This window comes from Ceratina calcarata, unplaced genomic scaffold, assembly GCF_001652005.2.
Source record: "Ceratina calcarata isolate Rehan_Ccalc_2016 unplaced genomic scaffold, ASM165200v1 scaffold368.2, whole genome shotgun sequence".
NCBI lineage: Eukaryota > Metazoa > Arthropoda > Insecta > Hymenoptera > Apidae > Ceratina > Ceratina calcarata.
In genome coordinates this window covers 270,654-291,857 of record NW_017159898.1, presented here as the reverse complement: position 1 = coordinate 291,857, position 21,204 = coordinate 270,654, and the positions used below count along the sequence as shown (strand labels likewise).

The window sequence follows — 21,204 nt, the reverse complement described above, 5'->3', positions numbered from 1 at the left end:
TTTTTAATTGTTTAATCAATCTATTTCTGTGTTTCAGTTAATTTCGTTATTTATTGGAAGTAACGATTTCTGTAGCGAAATGTGTATATCTCCTTCCCCATGGTCTATCTTAGAGTCACATAAGAATGATTTGATAACTACTCTCAGAATATTGAGGGACAATTTACCAAGAACGTTCGTTTCCATTCTCATACCTCCACACTTAAAAGCATTTATTAATTCACGTAAAGGAAGATTCTCATTGGACTGCTATTTCATTACAAATATCGTATGTCCATGCTTAATCGGTTTGCAATACAAAGATCGAAGAGCAGAATATTATAATGTAATAAGTAGGTCTGTATGTGTGTAACGTAAATAAAATTATATTGTGCCTACACAATTTTCTATATATCTATTTATAAAAGTTGCTAAACATGAGTCATAAAATTGTATACATGTAAATACTGATACTTTTCTTATTAATCAGATGGCAAGATTTGGACGAAGAAATTGCCAATTATCCAGAGTTTAATAAAAATGATTTCATCACTGAGATTCAACCCGTCCTTAAACACGCGGAAATACCAAATGCTAGAGATGGATTCAGTGATTCATCCTACATATCCGTTGACTGCTTCCATTTAAGCCAGAAAACTCACGCGCTATGTAAGTATCGAGACTTTAACAATGCATCGAATTTGTTATTCACTTAAATATTTGTTTCACGATGTCCCAAGATGCGAATGGTTTGTGGAACAATTTACTGGAACCAGTTGGTAACAAGACTGATCACTTCATTCGACTGTTTGAGAAATTTTTGTGTCCCACCGTGGAGAGGCCGTTCTTGATGACACGTGAAAATTCATTCATTCAAAGAGTGAATTCTAAAAACAGACTTTAAAAATGAAGAATGCGTTTCTTCCTGACAAATTGACATTAATATTAGTCAAACAAAATAATTATAGTTCAAGCGTTAAGTTAGAATCGATTTAATTCGATTGAAGATTGATATACTATGGCTAATATTCTGTACATAAAAAACGTTGTTCACTTGTTTTATATGGCACTTCTTATTGGCTTACCCTCTTGAATTATCAAGTGCTGCTATATACATGGACTACTAAATATCGGCAAAAGTGGCTAGAACGCGAGAGAAGTGTCCGTGGGCGAGCGCTCTTTAGCAGATCGATTAGATCGACATACTGCCTTATTTATAAACGCCTACACGAGCGGAATGGCAGTTCGCGTGGCCGGTTCGGAGCGTTCCATCGATAGCGGCTACTTGAATTATAGTACCACCCACCGGCAGGATTCGATCGCATAAATTATTCAATACCGAGCCTGAGCACACCTGTGTAATGGAGGCAAATCAGTTTCGCGCAAAATTGACGGTCACGGTTGCAATTATTTCCCATGGATCTCTCCGCGATTCCGCGAAAGAACCAGGGCTGCCGCGTCCGGCGCGGCGATTGATAAACCGACCTGTCCAGCGGTCTTCGTTTTATTCCAATCTCGTTAAACGTGTCCCGCGTGTCGCTGGGAAATTCAATCGCATTCATCTTTGACTCGTTCCCACCTTCTTCGTATGCATTATCGCGCGTTCGTTTCCAAATTGATACTTCGATACGTATTTTTCTACTTGTATCGAGTTTAGTTTTTAGTACAATGGAAAATGATGTATTAAAAAGTAGAATAGTCCGTGTGTAATTGTGGAATAAATTCTAGGTACTCTGATTTATGCTACTGACATTGTGCTAAACGTTTGTCTGGTTACTGCCAATTGAGAGTTTTTATTCAGATGCTCCGCAATCACGGTTTAATCCATTTCTTCCCGCCACGGTTCTCCTCCGGCAACTTTTTCGGTTCTGTGTAATACAAGTGAATAAGAAACCTTTAACGCATGCCACTTCAAAGCGCTTCGGCCGAGTCATAATCATAATAAACTCGACCCCAGCGAGAGAGAGAGAGAGAGAGAGAGAGAGAGAGACGGAGAGTGATCCGGTTTAATTTCGTATACAATTATTCGGTCCGAAGAAGTTCCGCGGTCCGGCGGAACAAGACCGCCTACGAAATGCATAGCGCGGACTCTAGTCTCTACGATTTAATTAAAGTACACGGCCGGATGCTCTTGCACGAACCGAAAAGTAGTGAAAGCAGACAGTAAGAACTCGAAGCCAGTTTTCCGGTTTTAGCTTAAACCCACCCTCCGCCCCGATTCGCCTCTCGATTGAGGTTTACCCTTTGAGTCTGCTAACTGCCTACCGTCTTCCTAGTGGTAAAGTCCGTTCGCGATTCCTGCTTCTCCCTCCGGCAACGTGGAAGGAGTACTTAAAAGTTTTTACGGGCCGCTCTCATTGAAAGCGGGAACCACAGACGGCAGTCAGGGCCGCGGCAGCGTTCATTGAAAGAAGTAGCTGCGGTCGCGGCGCATCCTCACCCTTGATTCTCGCGCCGCGCCGCCTCTCGCGATTAGCGCCGGGAATCGGCCGAGAGATAGAGAGAAGAGAACAGGGGAAGGGCAAACGAGCCGGGCCAGCGCTCGTGGAAAGAATAGTTCCGATAGAAGGGGGGGGGGGGAGGCAGATCGGTGCTGATACGCTTCCGATAGCGAGACGTCTTCGAAACGGCAAAACGTAGAAAAAGAACGGGCAGAGCCGGTCGGCCGACTGAAGCGGCGAGAAGCGAGAAAAAAGGAGGAAGATCGAAGAAGAGAAGCCGGCCGTCCGAGGCTTGAGAGTCGCGGGTCTAACCTCCTTATAATCATAATAAACTCGACCCTGGCATCGTACCACCGCAGGGTAACGTCGTCCTGGCTCGACCAGGAAGGGCGTGTCCCTGAACGAGAAGAAGAAGAAGAGTAGCAGCAACAAAGCGCGACTCAAGTGGGATGGAAATGAAGTCGGATCGGATTGAAGCTGCGGTCACTTTTTGCCACGACCGTTGTTGCTGGAACACGGGCATTGCGGATTCCCTCGTTTACACCCTTCTTCGTTCCGTCGGGCCGCTGTTAATCGCGCCTTTTATTTATCGGATGCAAATTGAATGCGTATCCCTCCGTCCATTTGCCCGTTTTCTTCTCTGTCGCAACAGCCTAGCCGTCCTGTCCGCTCGACTGCCGGGCAAAACACCATGCGAGACGCCCGTCACCGATTACACGTGCGTTCGCGGTCGATTGCCGTTTTACTTGTAGCGGGAGGTCAGCCGAAAAAAAAAATTACCGCTATACCTGCCTACAGCGAGCCGGATTGTTTCCCGAGCGGCGGCGCAAAGTTTCGCCCGACTGGCAAAAATAAATGTTGCACGCTGGATCGCTATTAATTCGCGCTACCCGGCTCGACCGAAACGTGACGCGTCGTTGTAATTTTTGGCCGTGACATGAAACGCAGCTCTGCGGTTTTTGATCGTTACTCGCGTCCTTCCATTCGAGCAAGAACAACTTTATATCCAGACGAGATGTTCGACGTTTCTTGGAAGAGAATTTCTTCTATAAATTGAGGATGCAAAAGTGGTAACGAAGTCAACCGATGTTCTGTTTCTCTTTTTTTTTCTTTTAATGAATCTGCACGATCTTTCGTCAAACGCAGAGTGCTGTAATTTTTCTCATCCACCAATTTTATCAATCTTCTTACAAGTTGAATCATTTTTCATTCCAACTTATTATTCATTTTATAATGTTCAACTGTCTTGATCCTTTTTCGAAAATGTGGAATGCTGGGAATTATTCCACGCTGGCTAACTTTTGAACTTCCATTTCCTCCTTCACTTCACTTATTCATTGACTCTTCAACTTTCTGAATCCCTCTGCTTCGCACGTAGACTTTCAAATACGCGCAGGCTACCACTTATTTTCCTCCTGTTTTGATAATCAAAACTTCGTAGAAGATATTTAGAAGTTCCAAGAAAACTAACACTGCATATTCTCTCCTCGACGCAAAATTATTAGCTAAGCACGTTGGAAATTAAAAATTATATTAAGACTAGAATCGGTTTAATCAATATAATCGATCGGTGTGTCATCGATCAATCAAAACGGTTACTTTTATATTTATGAATACGAGACAGCATCTTTGCTTCGAGAAATTCTATCAAACAGGACGCGATAGAAGGCCGAGCGCATTTTCTCCAGATTCAATCCGTCCGTTTCCATCGGCTTCATGGTTACCATTCACGGCCCCATTAACATTCTTAGGTTTCGAAGCAATAACGAAATCGCAACCGGACACAAAGAGCAGATAATCCGGCGGGGCCTTTATAGCTGGAAGAGGCAGCCAGTGATTCGATCTGTCACGTCGTCGACTGACGGTGGGCTCCTTTATGCACGCCACGGACGTTCGAGAAGTTCTAATCCGCCGGGCAGCTTCGGCTCTGAATGGAAAAACCGTGCCACAATGTGCGCGACCTTGAGACGCGTGCTTTGCGCGAAACCCGTACAATGCCAGGTGCGCCGATCAATCTGAGTAGTCACTTTCCATACCGAAACCGTTCGTACTTGAACAGTCCGCGAAGGACGCACGGATATCTTTTGACACTACCGGATAATAAAACGATCGGATGGATCGACGATGACGGTGCGTTCGCGGAAGGGAAAAATCGTTGAAGAGGAAAGCGGGCAGTTACACTGACGCCTTTTTCATTTAATTTTCTTCTTCTCTCACAGGCTGCAGAGTCATCGTTGTAACGAGCTAACAATATTGACGTATGCCGTGTGCAGCACAAAGCATATTGGAAGCACTAATAGATAAGATATCTAATCAACAGAATCGGAGCAGGCAAATACAGTGCACCGTTCTGTAGCCATAGCATTTTATCACATTTCTGACGAATCATCATCTGTTTGTATTAAAGAACGATTGAGAGCGCAGTAACAAAGTAATAACAATGTTCCGTCATTTGATTTCGTAATAATAATAGATACGCTTATAAAACGCTTCGTTAAACGACCTTCCAAGCTGATTAATAAAAAAAGCTAGCTATAGTTAGTTTCATCTACCTGCTCCTGCTTCCAATTTCCGGGCTAAGCGATACGTCGAGGCAGGAGAGCGAGTCTTGTGGCTTGCTACAGACACCTGCGGGATTTTGACAAACACGGGAAACGACCAGTGGCAGTTTATCGATCGCACGTATAATAAGGCTAAGCGCCATAAAACGAAACTGGTCAGCGCTGAAGTACAACTAATACGCATTATATTTTTAATTAAATTATTCAATCTCTTTTTATTAAGAAAATTGTTTAGTTATTCTGAGAGCGATGGCGTACACAGTTTCGATGTGGAAAAAAAAAGACCGACGGAGGCAGGAGAGGATAGAGCTGATTAACGCGCCGCCTTGTCCCATCCGCCTACCGGCGTCTCGCTAGCTTGATTGGGGACGATAAGCAGTTTATGAAGCAGCTCGGCCAAGAATAATAGATTAATGAAAGACCGAGAGAGGTACGAGAAGACGCGGGCGAAAGAGGAAGCTGCGAGGATGAACGGCGGCGGGTAGGGACGGTTAGAGGGAAGCGAATGCAGTAAACAATGATGGGTAGCCTCTCGCTAAGTCCGGTAACTACCGCGGTACTCTAACATGGGAGCTCGTTACAGGGCTTCGCGTGAGCGCATCCACCCATACTTGATTACATTATAATATGGTCTGATCCCTCCATCCCTCTGCGCCCTCGCCAAATGGTTCTATTGCTAGGAGCAACATCGACGCCCGGCGTGATCTCTTTATACGTATAGCTGGACCCCCGGGTCCGGCTATCAGTGATTTGCCTCTGCCTAGTAATTGTAGCCATCGGCCGATACTCGCCTATTTTTTTTTTTTCAAACACGGGGGAAAAATGCGTTTAAACTGTGCGTGCGTACAAGACATTTTTCATTGCTCCGTCGTACCCTGAAGGGTTAAGGGGATACATCAGAAACCCGTTTAGCCTGGTAAGAAAGAGAGGAAGGCAGATATATAATAAACTGTACATTGCGCAATGGGCTTTAATGCAATTTATAAGATAACGCTGTAGTATTAACAAAATTTTATACCCGGGCTTTCGTTCAATAAAATAGCAAATCCGAAATTGACAGATCGTAGTAAAATAGTAGGTATTAAACATTCCTGCTGTATAGAATAGATCTAATCGCTGGAGCGCGTTCAGTTGTCCGCGGTAGCAGGGACTAAAGTGTCATTTATTGGTCGCCTGGAGCTAAAAGCAGTTACAGTCACATCGAGGTTGTATTATGAATAATGACAGTGGAACTAAAAGCTGAAGAATGTTTTGCGGTGGGTAATCTGACGATTGGGGAAATAGAATCTATCAAGGAATAATGTTTACGAGGCACTTATAACCGTGCGAGTACTTGCGAGATTGCGTGCAAAATACCGGGGTAAGTCGAAAAATTGCCGGCGAGACGAATGAGAGAACGAATAACAGAGAAGCGGGTGGCTCGTAAAAGAAAGGAAGTGATAAAAGGAAGGAGCCAATATGCACGAATTGCTCGATTCGTCACCGCGTATGCGACAGAAACTGAAAAGCGAGAAGGGCAGAAGTGGACGGAAAGAATGGCAGTAAAGAAAGGAGGGGAAAACGAGTCCTCGAGGACGTGCTTTTCTTGCCGGCTCCATTCACGTGTCATCAGTCACGCGAGTAATGAGCGTTGGAAACACGTACGAGGTTTGATCCTGTCATCTTCTTTGAAATTAATTATTAAAACACGAGTTCAAACGAAAGTTAGATACTGTCGACGTATAAACAGGAAACGTAGTTTATGGTTTTCTATAAATAGAAGAATGCGTAGTTTTCTTGTCGCTTCCGTTCACGTGTCATCAGTCACGCTAGTAATGAGTGTCGGAAATACAAGGTTCCTCGAGTCAAACGGAGTCCTCGTGCTCTTCTATCGCCTATCCTATCGGCTTCTCTCTTCTCCCACAATTTATCTCTCGCTTTCTCTCTTTCTCTCGCTCCTGCCAAGCGAACTTCTCCGCGCTATTTATTATGGTCTGGTACGTGCATACGTGCACGGAAAGTAAAGCGCGCGTCTTCACGACGTTGTCGACGACGACGACGACGACGACATCTCAACGTACATACTTCTATATCGTACATAGAGTACGGGTACGTACTTTCGTACCGAGAGATGTTCGTCATATCTCGCGTAAGGATCTACTTGGGATGACTTCACCCGCTGCGTACTCATTCGTGCTTGACGCGGCGCGACGCCTACCGAAAGACAAATGGCCAGATGAACCGAGCGGATACGAATAGTCACACTGTACACTATTTTCGCGACAGCCACCGGTAAGCCCGTTAGAGATAAATGACGAGTCAGTTTCGAAAATCCGGAGACCGTACATAGTGGCATCTGTCCTGCCCGTTCCGCTCGCTCGTCGCTATTGCGTGGAATACGGCACGGTGCTAAATGATCCTCGCGCGTAGAAACGACGTTGTCGCGAGTCGATCCGCATATTTAATGTTAAAAATCGCCCGCCGTCATTACTTTTCTCGCACCGAAGAATGCGTCACCTCTGCGAGATCGTAATTACAGTATACTCGTTAGTCTCCATTGCTAGAAATCGTTTAGACACATTCGTTTTTTTATTTCTGATCGTTGGATAAACCAGTTGGCTGATATACGTATAGCGTTCCATTCGTTTTCTTAAAGTCGTATAAGATCGACAAGAAATATAGAATGAAATACGACGCGCACGGGTTTATGAACATTTTTCATTGATCATAACTGCTGAATCAGTATCAACCACGTGCCACGGGATATTCTCTATACAATATGAATAACTATCTGCCGCTATGAATCTTTCGTTATTAATTCTATTATTAATACACCGATCGCGTTGGCGACCACGTTGCGGCTCGAATTTACGGCACGCGCCGCCGCGCTATTTATTACAAGCGGTACATTATTTCGCGATCGACGAAATTTAGTATTCCCGTCCGACTGCGCGGAGACTAGATTAATTATACGTGTAATTGAAGCCTGGCGAAAAATGAATTTCAATGTTAAACGCGATCGGCATATTAATACGGACCGTCGCGACGCGCTGTCGCTGTCCCAGCATCTTCCCTGTCGAACTGTCTCCCGGGTATCGACTGAATAATTCAGTGTCTTCTAAACATTTCCGGTGCGACGGCCGCTCTTTCAAATATTCACCGCGAATTCGCGTTTCTTTTCAAATCCGAATAAAAAGAATACGGAATCGCGCATTACGTGATTAATTAAGGTTTATATTATCAGAATAATTCCAATAATCATGGAAAGATTCTTTAAATTAAATAAAAAAAGTTGAGCCCCGGATTTTCTTATCTCAAACTACTTGGTACTAATGCACACTTTCCTTAGACGAGATTAGAAAAATGATGACGATTATCAAAGGAGACTGGAACGGAGCGACGAGGTAGTAGGAGATATAAAGTGGTACTTTGCCTGTCAAGAATACTCGATTCTCTCGACTCGATATGACACTCGAGAACCGTTCTTTCGCTCCTGATGGTCCTCCTTGTCGTTTTCGCGAGAAGGTAATTTAAAGCGAAGAGTCTCGCGGCAATTTTAACACCATCGCGCCGCGCCGCGCCGCGCCGCGTCCGAAAAGGGATATAACAGAAGGGGGAAATTGCTTACCGGGGAGAAAAGGAATGGGAACGGGACCGGGCCGCGTAATGAAACATCGTTACAAAAGTACTCTTTATTAACGAACGCGAGGTGGAGCGATGGGTGGGGGGATATAGGGGGAGCCGGGGAACCTCTCTCAGTTTCTCGGCGAAATGGAATTCTGTAGGAGAAGCTGATCCTCGAACCGGCGCACGGAATGTCCGCTCGATGAAATTTTATTCCGTAACAATGAAGCACGTACCGCTTGAGCCGATACTAGCCGGATATACCCACCCGCCTCCTCGAGAAGGAGATAACAAAGACCTCCTCCTTTTCTCTGACCTTCTCGTTCGCTTGTCGTTCGATGTTATTAACGGTCGAAAGATTTAATATCGAACCACCGGGCAGACGCGGTACACGTTGGACATTGCATCCGATACCCGGTTATATCCTCCAATTCTTTTTGTAAGAACTCTCCGTCGCTTGCACTCACTCGTATTAGATCGCAAACCACGGTTCACCACTGTTTTTCGTATACAACAATTTACTTACGTACTAAAGTATATGTACAACGCCGTTTACTTGGATAGCCTCGAATAGCATGTTACTTTTTCATAGGGAATTGTATCTGATGTGAATAAAATAACATACGTACGTAAAATGATGAAACGTAGAGTTATCGTGAATTCTTCTCTGACTTATCGTAAAGGAGCAACTAACTGTGACTTAAAGCTATTCATGTGGAAACCAAAAACTCTTGTAAGTATTTCCAACAAGAACGTATTTTCCAAATATGTACATCAATATGAACTAATGTCATCTACTAATTTATAATCCAAACGGATGTAACTAATAAGCAAGAATTATCAGAAAAATTCTTTTCTCTGACACGAGCTTGCAAGCATATATCGATTTTTTCCAGAATTTTTATTCGAATGAAGTATATCTATGAATCAGTTAATAGAAACCTTGCTAGGAGCATTTGAATTTTCTGCATAAAACTGTAATTTGATTCTCGACAGATTGACACTTTCATTACATGGATTTAGAACGCTATTACATCGCACAAAATGAACTTGTTCAATGGAAAATTGGAAAATGTTTTCCATTCACGAAGGATAAACTGTACCATAAGGTAATTACATAAAATTTTCACGAAACGAAAAAAGAGAAGAGCGGTGCTGGGGTGAAAAAAAACCATAGCGACATAGAAAATGCAACGTTTCTTCGCGAGCAACGTCCTCTGAAATTTGCGCGAGGACATTTAAACGTCACCGCCAAGGTTACACGATGACTTCCGCGAGAAGCCGCGAACAACCGAAACTTCGCCGATGTTAATGAGGTCAGATTAATTACCGCGTCGCGACGCGTCGCATTATTAAACGCCGGTGGCAGCGACGTGATTGAAGCGCAGTAACGGCGACAGTAACGGAGTATAATAACGGATAATTAAGAGTAAAAATAATGCGGCCCGTTTTCACTGTTTCGCCTACCACCCTTGGCAAAGGAAAAACGAAACATCTTCACGAAACGATATATATATATACGACGAGTTTTCAGATTCCGTCATAGAATAAATATACCCAAGTATATAATGACGCATGTACGTATTGGCTAGTGCATCACGTTGAAATTTTTCTTTGGTTATCTGCCTTTTGCGAGGGTTATGGTGCATACGTCCCCGTGAAGCGAACGAAGAAAATGAACGAGCCGGCTCGCGATTCCGGATTATGATAACTGTAACGACGATCGTCCCGGCCCAATCGTATCTCCGCAACTAATCTCGGCGCCAAGGCCAAAAAGTATAACGCGCTTAATTAGCGAGGCCGGTTATCGGGTCGAACGGGCGAGCACCTAACGTCAAACTGGTAACGAGCTACCGGGGGATGCCGGCAGCCCATTTAAATTGACTTGCATAACCGCCGGTTGCCAGAGAAAGAGAAAGAGTACGACTGGCGAGAACGAAAGAGAAAGGGAGAAATGAAGCGAGAGAGTAAAGAGAGAGGGAGGAGACGCCGCCTCCTCCACCCGTGGTCCTGGTGGAAAGCCAGTAAAAACACGCATCTATTTCCATATAACAAGTTTATATATTACGCCGTCACTGGCAGCACGTAGTTACATTTGAATACGATGTCCTAAAGCCGAGAGCAAGCGGAGCGGCTGGTTTCAACGGAGTCAGCGGAGCAGAGGTACACATAGGGTAGGTAGATACATCGGCCACGACGAATTAGGTCCGTCGGCCAGCCAGCCAGGACAGGGCAGAGCAGGCCAGGCCAGGCCAGGCCAGAGCAGGGCAGAGCAGGGCAGACCAGGGCGATGAGCACTCTAGTGCGCGTCGATTGCACTCCACGAATTGCAAAATGCAACTTGGCACAGCACGAACGCTTAACTTTAGGTAATTAGCGCGGGACGTTGAAGTATTTCGCCGCGCCAAACTGCCAATTACCGCAGGCCCTCCTTCGCTTTACGATCGTCATACTACTCTGGAACGGTTTAAATTTCTTCGGACATCCGCGGAATTTACGACGCTTTTACTGCTCCAATGAATCTCGAGATGCTTTCGAACATTCAACCCCTTTTTTTCAATCCCGATCCAGAATACGCGGCTCCATTATTGCGCTTAAGAGTCACGGGTATGGGCAATACAAAAAATCTTGGTAAGTCGTCGCGTCGAAGTCTCTGACCTCAATAAAAAGACTAGACAGCATGTATAGCTTGTATTGCCTTCATATTAAAAAAAATACTGTATCGAATTATTATATTTTTATGAATGTTTCTATCTGACGTCTTCCAATTTAAGCGACAAACATAATTAAGCGTATACTTTCTCGTCATGTACACGTACCAATAATTAATCTACTTTTCTTTTATCTATCATTAATATCTATAAATTTTACACGATATACTAGATTGTATCAACAAAATCATGACGTTGCACAGTTATATTAAAAATGAACGCTAAATGTTCTAACTATTAAAGAATGGTCAAATTGTAGCAAGCAATAAACTTTGGTATGCCGGGCGATTATCTCGTACCGTACAGCCTTGGCGTTAATGTTACGCGTTTCTTTTCATCAGCGGTACTATACGTATGTAACTAGTTTCTCTTCGACCTTGGCCGCTGCCAGGCCGTCGCTTTTAATTACAAAATTTTGCTTTTCGTTTACGAGCCGTTTGAGATAGGTAAGCCATCGCAATTGCGTCAAACGGTATAAAGCTCCCAGTGATTTACGAAGTGGAACGGAGCGAGAACAGGATGGCCCGTTTTCATTAAGCCGCGTAAAAAGGAAAAAAATTTATTATACGATATAATGAATCAGATACAAGCCGCGTCAAAAAGGTCCATTGCAGGAGCTTTGGTTTTAAAATTTGCGTGAAACTACGTAGAGAAATAAAGCTTGTTGTAATTGCAAATCAAATTTGGATGGGAAAGTAATGAGTTCTTTTAACAGAATAATCGTCGTTTAGTTTGTACTTTGATAAGGATGCGTAAAAATGCGCATTTTTAATTTTATTACAAGTATAAATTTCGTTAAATCAAATTTCAGGTTATTGATATTATTTTATAAATTTGCGCCACAATTACTCATACGTATGAGTAACTGATTGCTCAGAAGTTTTATTATACGATATAATGAATCAGATACAAGCCGCGTCAAAAAGGTCCATTGCAGGAGCTTTGGTTTTAAAATTTGCGTGAAACTACGTAGAGAAATAAAGCTTGTTGTAATTGCAAATCAAATTTGGATGGGAAAGTAATGAGTTCTTTTAACAGAATAATCGTCGTTTAGTTTGTACTTTGATAAGGATGCGTAAAAATGCGCATTTTTAATTTTATTACAAGTATAAATTTCGTTAAATCAAATTTCAGGTTATTGATATTATTTTATAAATTTGCGCCACAATTACTCATACGTATGAGTAACTGATTGCTCAGAAGTTTTCTGAATGTACGATCGCTCTCTCACGTGTGTGAAAAAAATGTGGAAACTAAATAAGCAACTTTCGTAGCGTTCGTCGGCTAAGTTGTCGGGAATCGCAGGGAAAGAGTAATGCATCCAATGACCGTTCGCAATTGGCTTTCGTTCAATTATGAATAACACGAACCGGTCAACGCACTCGAGAGTGAACCGCATGACTTACCTATACGAGCGGAGACGCGGGCGCATTAATTATTATCAGGAAATCCTCGACGCCGCCTTATCGGCGATCGGAAAATTGTCGACGGCTTGATTAAATATCGAATACTCCAGAGGGGCGTGGAAATCGCTACGGTGTTACGTACGTGACCAAAAGTAACAATTTCATAAATCTTAAAGGGTTCATTCAATTTTCAGAGCATTGTCTCTGCAGAATTTCAAAATGTGAATTAGTCGAAATATTTTTTAAAATAATTTTAAACAACACAATTTGGGTTGAATTTATCTATTATAAATTCATATACTTTATATTACTGATAAAGAAAATAATCATTGCATTCGTTTAAGAATGTGTCCATCTCAAATCTATTCAAAAGTTTAAATCGCGACAGCAACGATAATTGATTTTCTTACGCTACATAAATTGATATAATAAACGGTGTTGAGGGGTTAATGAATTATAATATCAATTTAGCGAAGATTGATTTTTTAATCTTTTGTTCCTTATATACTCGTTACACGGTGGAGCGCGGAGGATTCACGAGAACCAGTGGCTGTGCAACCACCGCACCGGTCGGAGCAGAGGAGAGGACCGGTAGTGGTCGTTCGAGGTCACGGGTTGTTATTAGCGTTAAAACAAACGGCCGCAACGTAATTATCGGCCCCCGTGCCACAGGGAGTAACAAACGAGGCTGTGCGATAGCGTAAATATTCCCGAAACGAAAAAGCGGAACAAAGAGGGCGAAGCGGAAGAGCGTGTACACACGGGGAACTGTTCCAGCGCGCTAGCGCGCGCACGCCCGCACACTGGAGCGAGCAAACGAGTGCCGAACGGGGACAGAAAGAGAGAACGGGTAATCCGGAAACAAATGAAGAAAGAACAAAGAGGGTGGACCGCTTTTGTCGACGGAGGTGGACGTTACCACAATGCCAGGGCTACGTTATAGAGAAGTTAGCGGCGACCGTCGTGGACAAAGTGTTTGCACGGGCCGCTATAACCGTGTTTGTCGAATATTTGGCCTATAATCGAGACATCCCATCGTTTTCGACAGAGAAATACGTCCGGCTAATAGAATTTTCCCTGGTAATAACCCGATTCGCGCCGCGACAATGATACCGCGGTTAATGCGTTGTACAGGTACAGGGGACAATGCTGATGATTCACGACCTGCGCAGTTTAATGCTCATTGTTCGTTTTCCAGCTTTCAGGCATGATTGTTGCTAACAACCACGCGCATCATTTCATTTGTGATAATTTGGTATAATATAGTACACGATGAAATTCTTAGTTATTGCGAAAATCTGTAGCATGCGATGTCTAAACACACTTACCAATAAGAAGATACTGCAATAAATCAGCAAGTAGAAACTGTCGTCCTTACCTGAAAATAAGTACTTAAATTAGATGAAAATTTTCAACGCGCATAAAAAAATATGTATGTCATGGCCATGTCAATCTTATGTGTTATAAAATAAAGGATAAAACGTTTCAGCCTCTGTATTGTGTATAAATCTCGTAAAGAAAGAAATATCACATTGACAGCTTCATCGCTGGAATTATATACTTTCTACGTCCCTGCGACTTACTCGTCGTAGGTAAGCTATATAATTCAGCGTTCAGACAACGTTATAAAAAACAACGTGAGTGCTCCTTTGCCTCGAATTTTTAGCCTTAATGAAACGCACTTAATACGGGTCCGTAGTCAGCACTCGCTGCAAAATATTCTTATGCGAGCCTCGACACTAAATGCAAATACACGCCTCGCGCAATATACAAGAAACTAAGGTAAATACAGCTATTTATATCTCGAGGTTTCTTAGCGGAGATAACAAAAAGTATCATTAAGGATGCATCATCTTATCTTTAAATGAAATGTCCGTGACACATAAACGTTCCTTCCGTCCGCTTTTATGACACTAAAGAACATGTCGTTACACGTTTCTATATATTACTGATATCAACCCAATTGTATATTAGTAGTTGCATATAGTAATTACGTAGTCGTCGCAGATATAGTCATTTATTAGCAATCATACTGCGATCCATTTTCTGAAGTAAAAGTAAACTGATCTGCTCGATTCCTGGCTAGTGTTAAACCGTTTGAACGAATCCGTCGATTCTCATCGAGTAAGAACACGTGGAAATTCACATGGTGAGAGCATCTTTCTCGTATCCACTCGGAAACCACGGTTTGCGGATTAAATTGATCGCGACAGGACGCGACGCGACGGGATGCACGAGCGCTTAATGAATCCGTCCGTGACATCCCCTGATTTCACTTAATGAATTATACGAATCGACACTCCCCCGATCGAGTGACGAGCATCGCCGGCCATCGATTCAGGATCTAAGCTCGATCACGAAAAGGAGTATACCTGCGCAACGCAAGTCCTCTCGGTTAACGAGGATTTTCAAATTACCTTGGGACATCGTTATGATGTTCGGGGAATTAACGATGGGCGGATACCCTCCGTCGCGGACGAACCGTGCGAACATTCCTCGATACATTGGGTTTAGGTAACCACCGGTTAACGTACGCGGTATGCAGAAAAGGGACAGAGATGTTCAGAGATATGGAGAGACGGGCGGCTGCTACGGAGGGGCAGATACGACAAAAAGGACGCCGAGTCTATGTGCCGCGGGAGTGGATAGGTGCATCTTTCTGTCCCGGATAACAGCCGATAGATTGGCCTTACTCTCGCTACTTCGCTCGCCTCTCTTTCTCCTTATTTCGCCGCGCGTCCCTTTCGATTCGCCAATCTTTTCTTCTCTACCCTTGATCGTTCCCATGCGGAGCCCGCAGTTCGGTGGAGGACTCTCCAAATGAATGGCATAACATTAAGCGTATCGGGCAAGCAACACGGAAATTCTGTGAGAGATCCGGTGAATTCCGCTCGGGCATTGAAAAGTTACCTAACCATCGCAGGTGCACCAAACCTTGCGCCCAGGTAACAGAAAATAACCAAGACTATTTTGACAACACCTCGACTCCATTACCACGTTGAAGTAAGAATAAGTTTACTAAGTTTCATGAAAAGATGAAATGCTTTAAGGTACAACAGAATTTGGCAACAAAATTATTCGATAATATCGATTGAAATTAATTTTTATTCAAAACCATAAAGCGTCTTCTCTTTATATATTTATTTCGTATAATTCAGATTGAAAATTATGTACAGCAAAAAGAATAAATTAAACAGTTACAGAAAGAGTGACGAATAAATGGATTATTCTTCTTTCAACTTTTAGAACACTACAAAATGTTGGAGAATAGTTTCAAATATCGAAGGCTGAGTATGTCATCGCATGAATAATGGTAAGTAGGCGCACAATATGAATAAAAGAAAACGCGAAACTTCTTAAGCACATTGTGGTGTACCCGCATTAATCAGTATCGCGGTGACAGAACTTGAAATAGCAGTGGATCAATTTACAAAGAGATTTATTTCATGGGATCATGCCTCGATTGGTGAGAGATATAGACACAGTCGAGCTGGGAAAGCGGATAGTATTGAAATGTAGGCCTACCGCAAGCGACAGATATACCAATACTCTTCTCTTTAAAAAAAACGATGATATTCATTTTTTAATCGAATTCTTACCAGTGACCAGAAACGTCTCCATACCGTTAACCCCCATTCGTGCCAATTTGACACATTTATCCAAAAGCTTATGTTCTGTCATGAATTCAACTGATGTTCAATGAATAATTTTATATATAAATCCATTTACTTATATTTAAAATTCCATTTGTACAACAATTAAATGAAATAGAATAGCCATATCGGTCGAGTGTATAAAATAATCTAGAATACCGTGAAAGTGAGATCTCGCGACCTGACCGAAACCGGTGATGCCGAATTAGTTACGTAACAGGGGCGTGAAAGAAGCGAGTGATTTACGCATCCACAGCAATAGCTGCGGTAGGACGACGTTCAAGTGCACGCTTTCCCCGACCCACCCTCCTGGGCGCCCGCTGACCGGGCAATCGTCCCTCTTTATCGTTCGCCCGGCGTTCCATCGATGCGTCACTCCCACCCGGTCACTTCCTCTTCTTCTGGCCGGTTTCTCGCGGTTGCGGCCTTGCAATGCTGCAAGAAGGCCTGTTCGCTCACCGGTCCCCGAGTCTCCGGGCTCCTCGGCTCGGTGTTGGACCGTTGCAGCTGCAGCTGAGAAGGGGATCGCGTCGATGGTAGTGCGGCGCAGCGGCAGCAGCGGTGGTGGTGGCGGTGGCGGTTGCAGCGGGCGAGCAACGCGAAGAGGCAGTTGCTGGTTCACCTCGTACTACGAGGACGAGACATTGGCCTACCACGCTCGACCTTGCCAGTTCGTTACTCTTTCCCGCTTCTCTTATGCATTATACACGGCTATCCGGCTACGTCCGTGCAATCCCCCACCCGGGCACCTCTCAGGCCGTGCTCTTCCTTCTTCCCGCTCGGCCGCTCTTTTCCATTTACTCTGCCTCCCAGTTCCCCACTCTATTTCTATCATAGCCGTTCGCTGCTCCTCCACGCTCTGTCTTCCCTATCCGGCTTTCTTTTTATATACAGGGTGTCCCGTAACACATATACGAATAAATTATTCAGCCGCTGACTCAGCGGCTAAAAACCGCTAAATAAGTTCGTACAACGTAAGCCCTGCTGGACGTTGTTCAAATACAAAAAGTTCTTTATTTTATTATTGTGTATTATTATTTTTACACTACAACGTGCACTCGGAAGATCATATAATACGTTTTACTTTTGCATCGATCGCTGGTTCAGTGAAATTAAAACTCGTCGAACGAACTCTGCTCACTTTAGATGGAGTCTCACTGTATACTCATATCCGTAGATGCCTACTCCTTCCTGCGTCCGTCTCTTTCTCAGTGCCCCGCGTGGAAGAAAATCGCTCGCAAGCCGCTTCGTCATCGCGCGGTCTCATTTATCGTCGGTTTGCGTTTCCTTTCGAGCCTCGGGTCAGGGTTAGGCAATCGGAAGGAGGAAGAATACGAGTGTACGCGCGGCGGTGGTCGGACTCCGAATGATGCGCCCAGGGGGAATACCCTTCGCGACTCGAATTATAATTAATTAACAACAGTCGTGCGCCGCGGCGCAGCCCGTGATAATATGTCGGCCGTGCTGGCTCCATCGAGCTTCGTTAACGCCGCGATTCTCGAGCCGAGCCACTCCGGGACTATAAATTTCACAAATTGCGCCGATCGAGCGTTAAAGCCCGAGCCACGGGCACGGACAGTGAGAATCGGTTTCTTGTCCGCGCGGACTTCGGCAACTCTTCCCGGTTACGACTACCGCCGCGCCGCGCCACGCCGTTTCACCGTCGCGATTTCCTCCTTTTTCACCTTGATCGATTAAAAGGGCCGACACATCGACGTATTTAATTGGCAACAAACGCGCTACGAGCGGATAAAAGACGAACCCGTCATTACCAGGCAACTGAAAAACCCCGGGTTTTCTCTTTTATTGCGCCTGGTCAGAATTAGTTTCCTCCTCTAATTAAATTTTGCTGCAAAAATATAGAGAAATGCCATACGGGAAGTGCGAGTGTAGAAAAACATTGTTTTAACATGCAAGAACGCTGTCGTGACGTTATTAAATTTTTATGGAATTAAACAGAGCGGCAGAATTGGAGGGAGTAATTATATAAAATGTATTGCTTACTGAAAATTACATTCACACATACGATACGACGGCATGGAAAAAATCTCGCCATCAATCATACCTGAGGCACATGACGTGACGTGATGTATCGCAGAACAGTGCTGTCACTCATACACGGATGACAAGTTGGAGGCAGTGTTAATAACTTCTTACGCAAACATTTTATGAACCACTTCTATTACTGAAATTTGCATTAATATGCATATGTATGAACTGCGAAAGCTGGATATGAACGATAGCGCAAACTGAATAAATATAATATATTTCCGCTGTTTTCATCATTAACCACTACGGACTATAATTAAACACGTTTTCCACATTTATTTATACCTGATCCATGGGTGCAATTATGCTCGCACAGTGCCGCGACCTTGAAGCTGCCTTGGATACTAACGGTGGCAAAGTACATGCGAAATCTGATAAAACAAATATCTTATCTCTCATTTACATCATGCGTAGCGAAAGAACGTGTATTAAAACGAGTGCGTAACTACATCGCGAGCGCACAGGAAATATATTGCAATATAATGTTAATGCATACCTCGCGTTTATATTTAATGCGTCTTGGCTGTTCATCGTTTATTCGCTCGTTTTGTAACATCGGTAACATCTTGTAACATCGACCTAAGTGTATATGGTGATAAAATACACTGTAATGTCAGGTACGACCGGTGCGTAAAAGTTTTCTAGAAATTGCTTGTACAGTTTGAAGTACAACTTCAAATTGCATCTGTCATCTTTTAGAAGACGTTTCGTAGAGAAGTGTACATTATTCGGTACAACTGGTACGAGCAATTCTTCACAGGTAATACGTACATGTGTAATAAATTTGTTTAAAGTACGAACACATCCACGTTAGATGTTCCATAATAATTGCAATTGTAGATTAAAATGTCAGTTGAATTAGAAAATAGAGGAACGAACTGAATTATATTGTTATATGATTTTCCCCTTATGTTCTACATCGCTCGAATGCTTGTTCATGGGGAATGGTCCTTAATTTCCGTGCTCCTCCTTTTGCGATATTAACAAATTACTTTCCTTGACCCACACGCGTACTACGCACGTGAAAAATAGTAAAACGGTTTACGATGCAAGCAATAAGCTGTAATGAGTAGCAATAAACCATAATGAGACTCTGTAATTTATATTCGAACATAGAACAGGAATGCGGTGAGCCTGAACACAAAATTTCGATACTAATGCACATTAGAAGTTCTTATATTCGAAATCTTATTATCCAAATATGTGAAAATCCGACTGTTCAATTACAGTAATTCATCATCTCAAACAATTATTGAATTTCACTTTCAATTAAAATAATGAAAATATTTAATTAAACGTTTCAACTATAAATTTCAGTTTCCTTTTTTTTCTGACTACAGTCAATGACACAGCCTCGGTCTATCCGTCATTCGAACAAACGGAGCATCTATTTTCGAGGTACAATCTGTTCAGTCGGGATGGATGTGAGGCGATCGGTCCGGTCGCGGTCGGCTCGAAACGTGAGGTACGTTGAACCCAGCTGCCGTTGCGGCGCGGCGCAACGTCGAACGCATCCTATGCTTATAAACCGTAACGACACGTGGAACTAACGGACTTTGCCTGCGGCCCATCTACACCCGCGGGAGCTGTACCGCGGTCTCTCCGCAGCGCAGCGACTTCCGCCGCAACTTCTCGTTCGGGATTACGTGTAACGTCGGCGAAATTGTGGAGCGCCGTTGTGATTTACCCACCGAAAGTCATTAACTCGCGATGAATGTTACTGCGTGCGAGGATCAACGAACTCACCCCCGCTCGTCAACCGCCGTATGAAATCTGTGAAGCATCTACGTTACGTTCGAGAGACATAGTATTTAACTTGGCCATTTGGCTTTTGCTTAATCGACGTAAACAGAAAAATTGCACGCGTGTATGTAAAATGAAACTGCAATAGATGGTTGAACAGAAGAAACGGGAAGGGAGTTGAAAGGGTTTTAAGCACTGAACTGGCAAACTTTTGCGGAACGAAAATGTGATCGATTACTGGTAAGCAAATACAGCGAAGCAATGCATCATCGTTTCCGAAGCGAACACTTTGATCAATCGTGGCGCAGTCAAGTGTTTCCGTGCTGCATCGCGTATTCTCTCCTCTCGATGTTCTCGATGCACAACAAGTTCAAAGTACTTTTGAAACGCTATTTGCAATTCGAATTTCAATTTAAAATCGAGACCCCCGCGGCTAGACGGCATTGTTAGACCGACGTAACAAGACCCTGTAATTCGCCTCTTCACCAGTGAAATTAGTTTCTTTTATTGCTGTGTTCAAATAAACAAGTAATTTCTCGATGTCGTCTAGACTATCGTTCGACAAATTCATCTCGATTCATATTACACGTCGCAAGTATGACGTCAAACAACGGTCACAATTTTTTAGTTACCTGCTAAAATAATTCGTTAATCAAGCTCAGATCCTGACAACTTAATTATCATTGTAAGAGGCCACAATTAGGAATTACAGGTAGCAAGGGGGGAAAAAAAGGATTTCTCCATCGCGTTTCGTTCCGAGCTAATGGACATACAAGGTCTCGGGTATCATCAAAGTCATTTGGATCTGCGGTGTACCTTCGAAGTCGCTGGTTTTTGTCGGTAATGAGAAATTTATGCACAGCCAGGAGAGTTGCAAGCCTGGCATTACAGAGACATCCGCAACCGGAAGATGAAGAAACATTAGGACTACATCCTAATTGGGTATAGTTACAGCCTAGTCTGTCATACGGCGCGTGATTATATAGACTTTGCGCGAAATTTCATGTACTTTTCGTTGGAAAGAAATGAAAACAACTCCGCTTTCCCATGCGTACCAA

At 43.5% G+C, this 21,204-nt stretch overlaps 1 protein-coding gene and 1 long non-coding RNA gene across 3 annotated transcripts in view; one reads left to right on the top strand and one right to left on the bottom strand.

Moving 5' to 3' along the window:
- Positions 1-21,204, bottom strand: part of Atg16 (Autophagy-related 16) — a 417,335-nt gene that overhangs the window by 270,054 nt on the left and 126,077 nt on the right. The window lies entirely within an intron of this gene.
- LOC113464427 (uncharacterized) lies at positions 7,104-12,150 on the top strand. Its single transcript, XR_003389278.1, has 3 exons — positions 7,104-7,252; positions 9,177-9,317; positions 9,581-12,150. It is a non-coding gene; the product is annotated as an uncharacterized LOC113464427 (long non-coding RNA).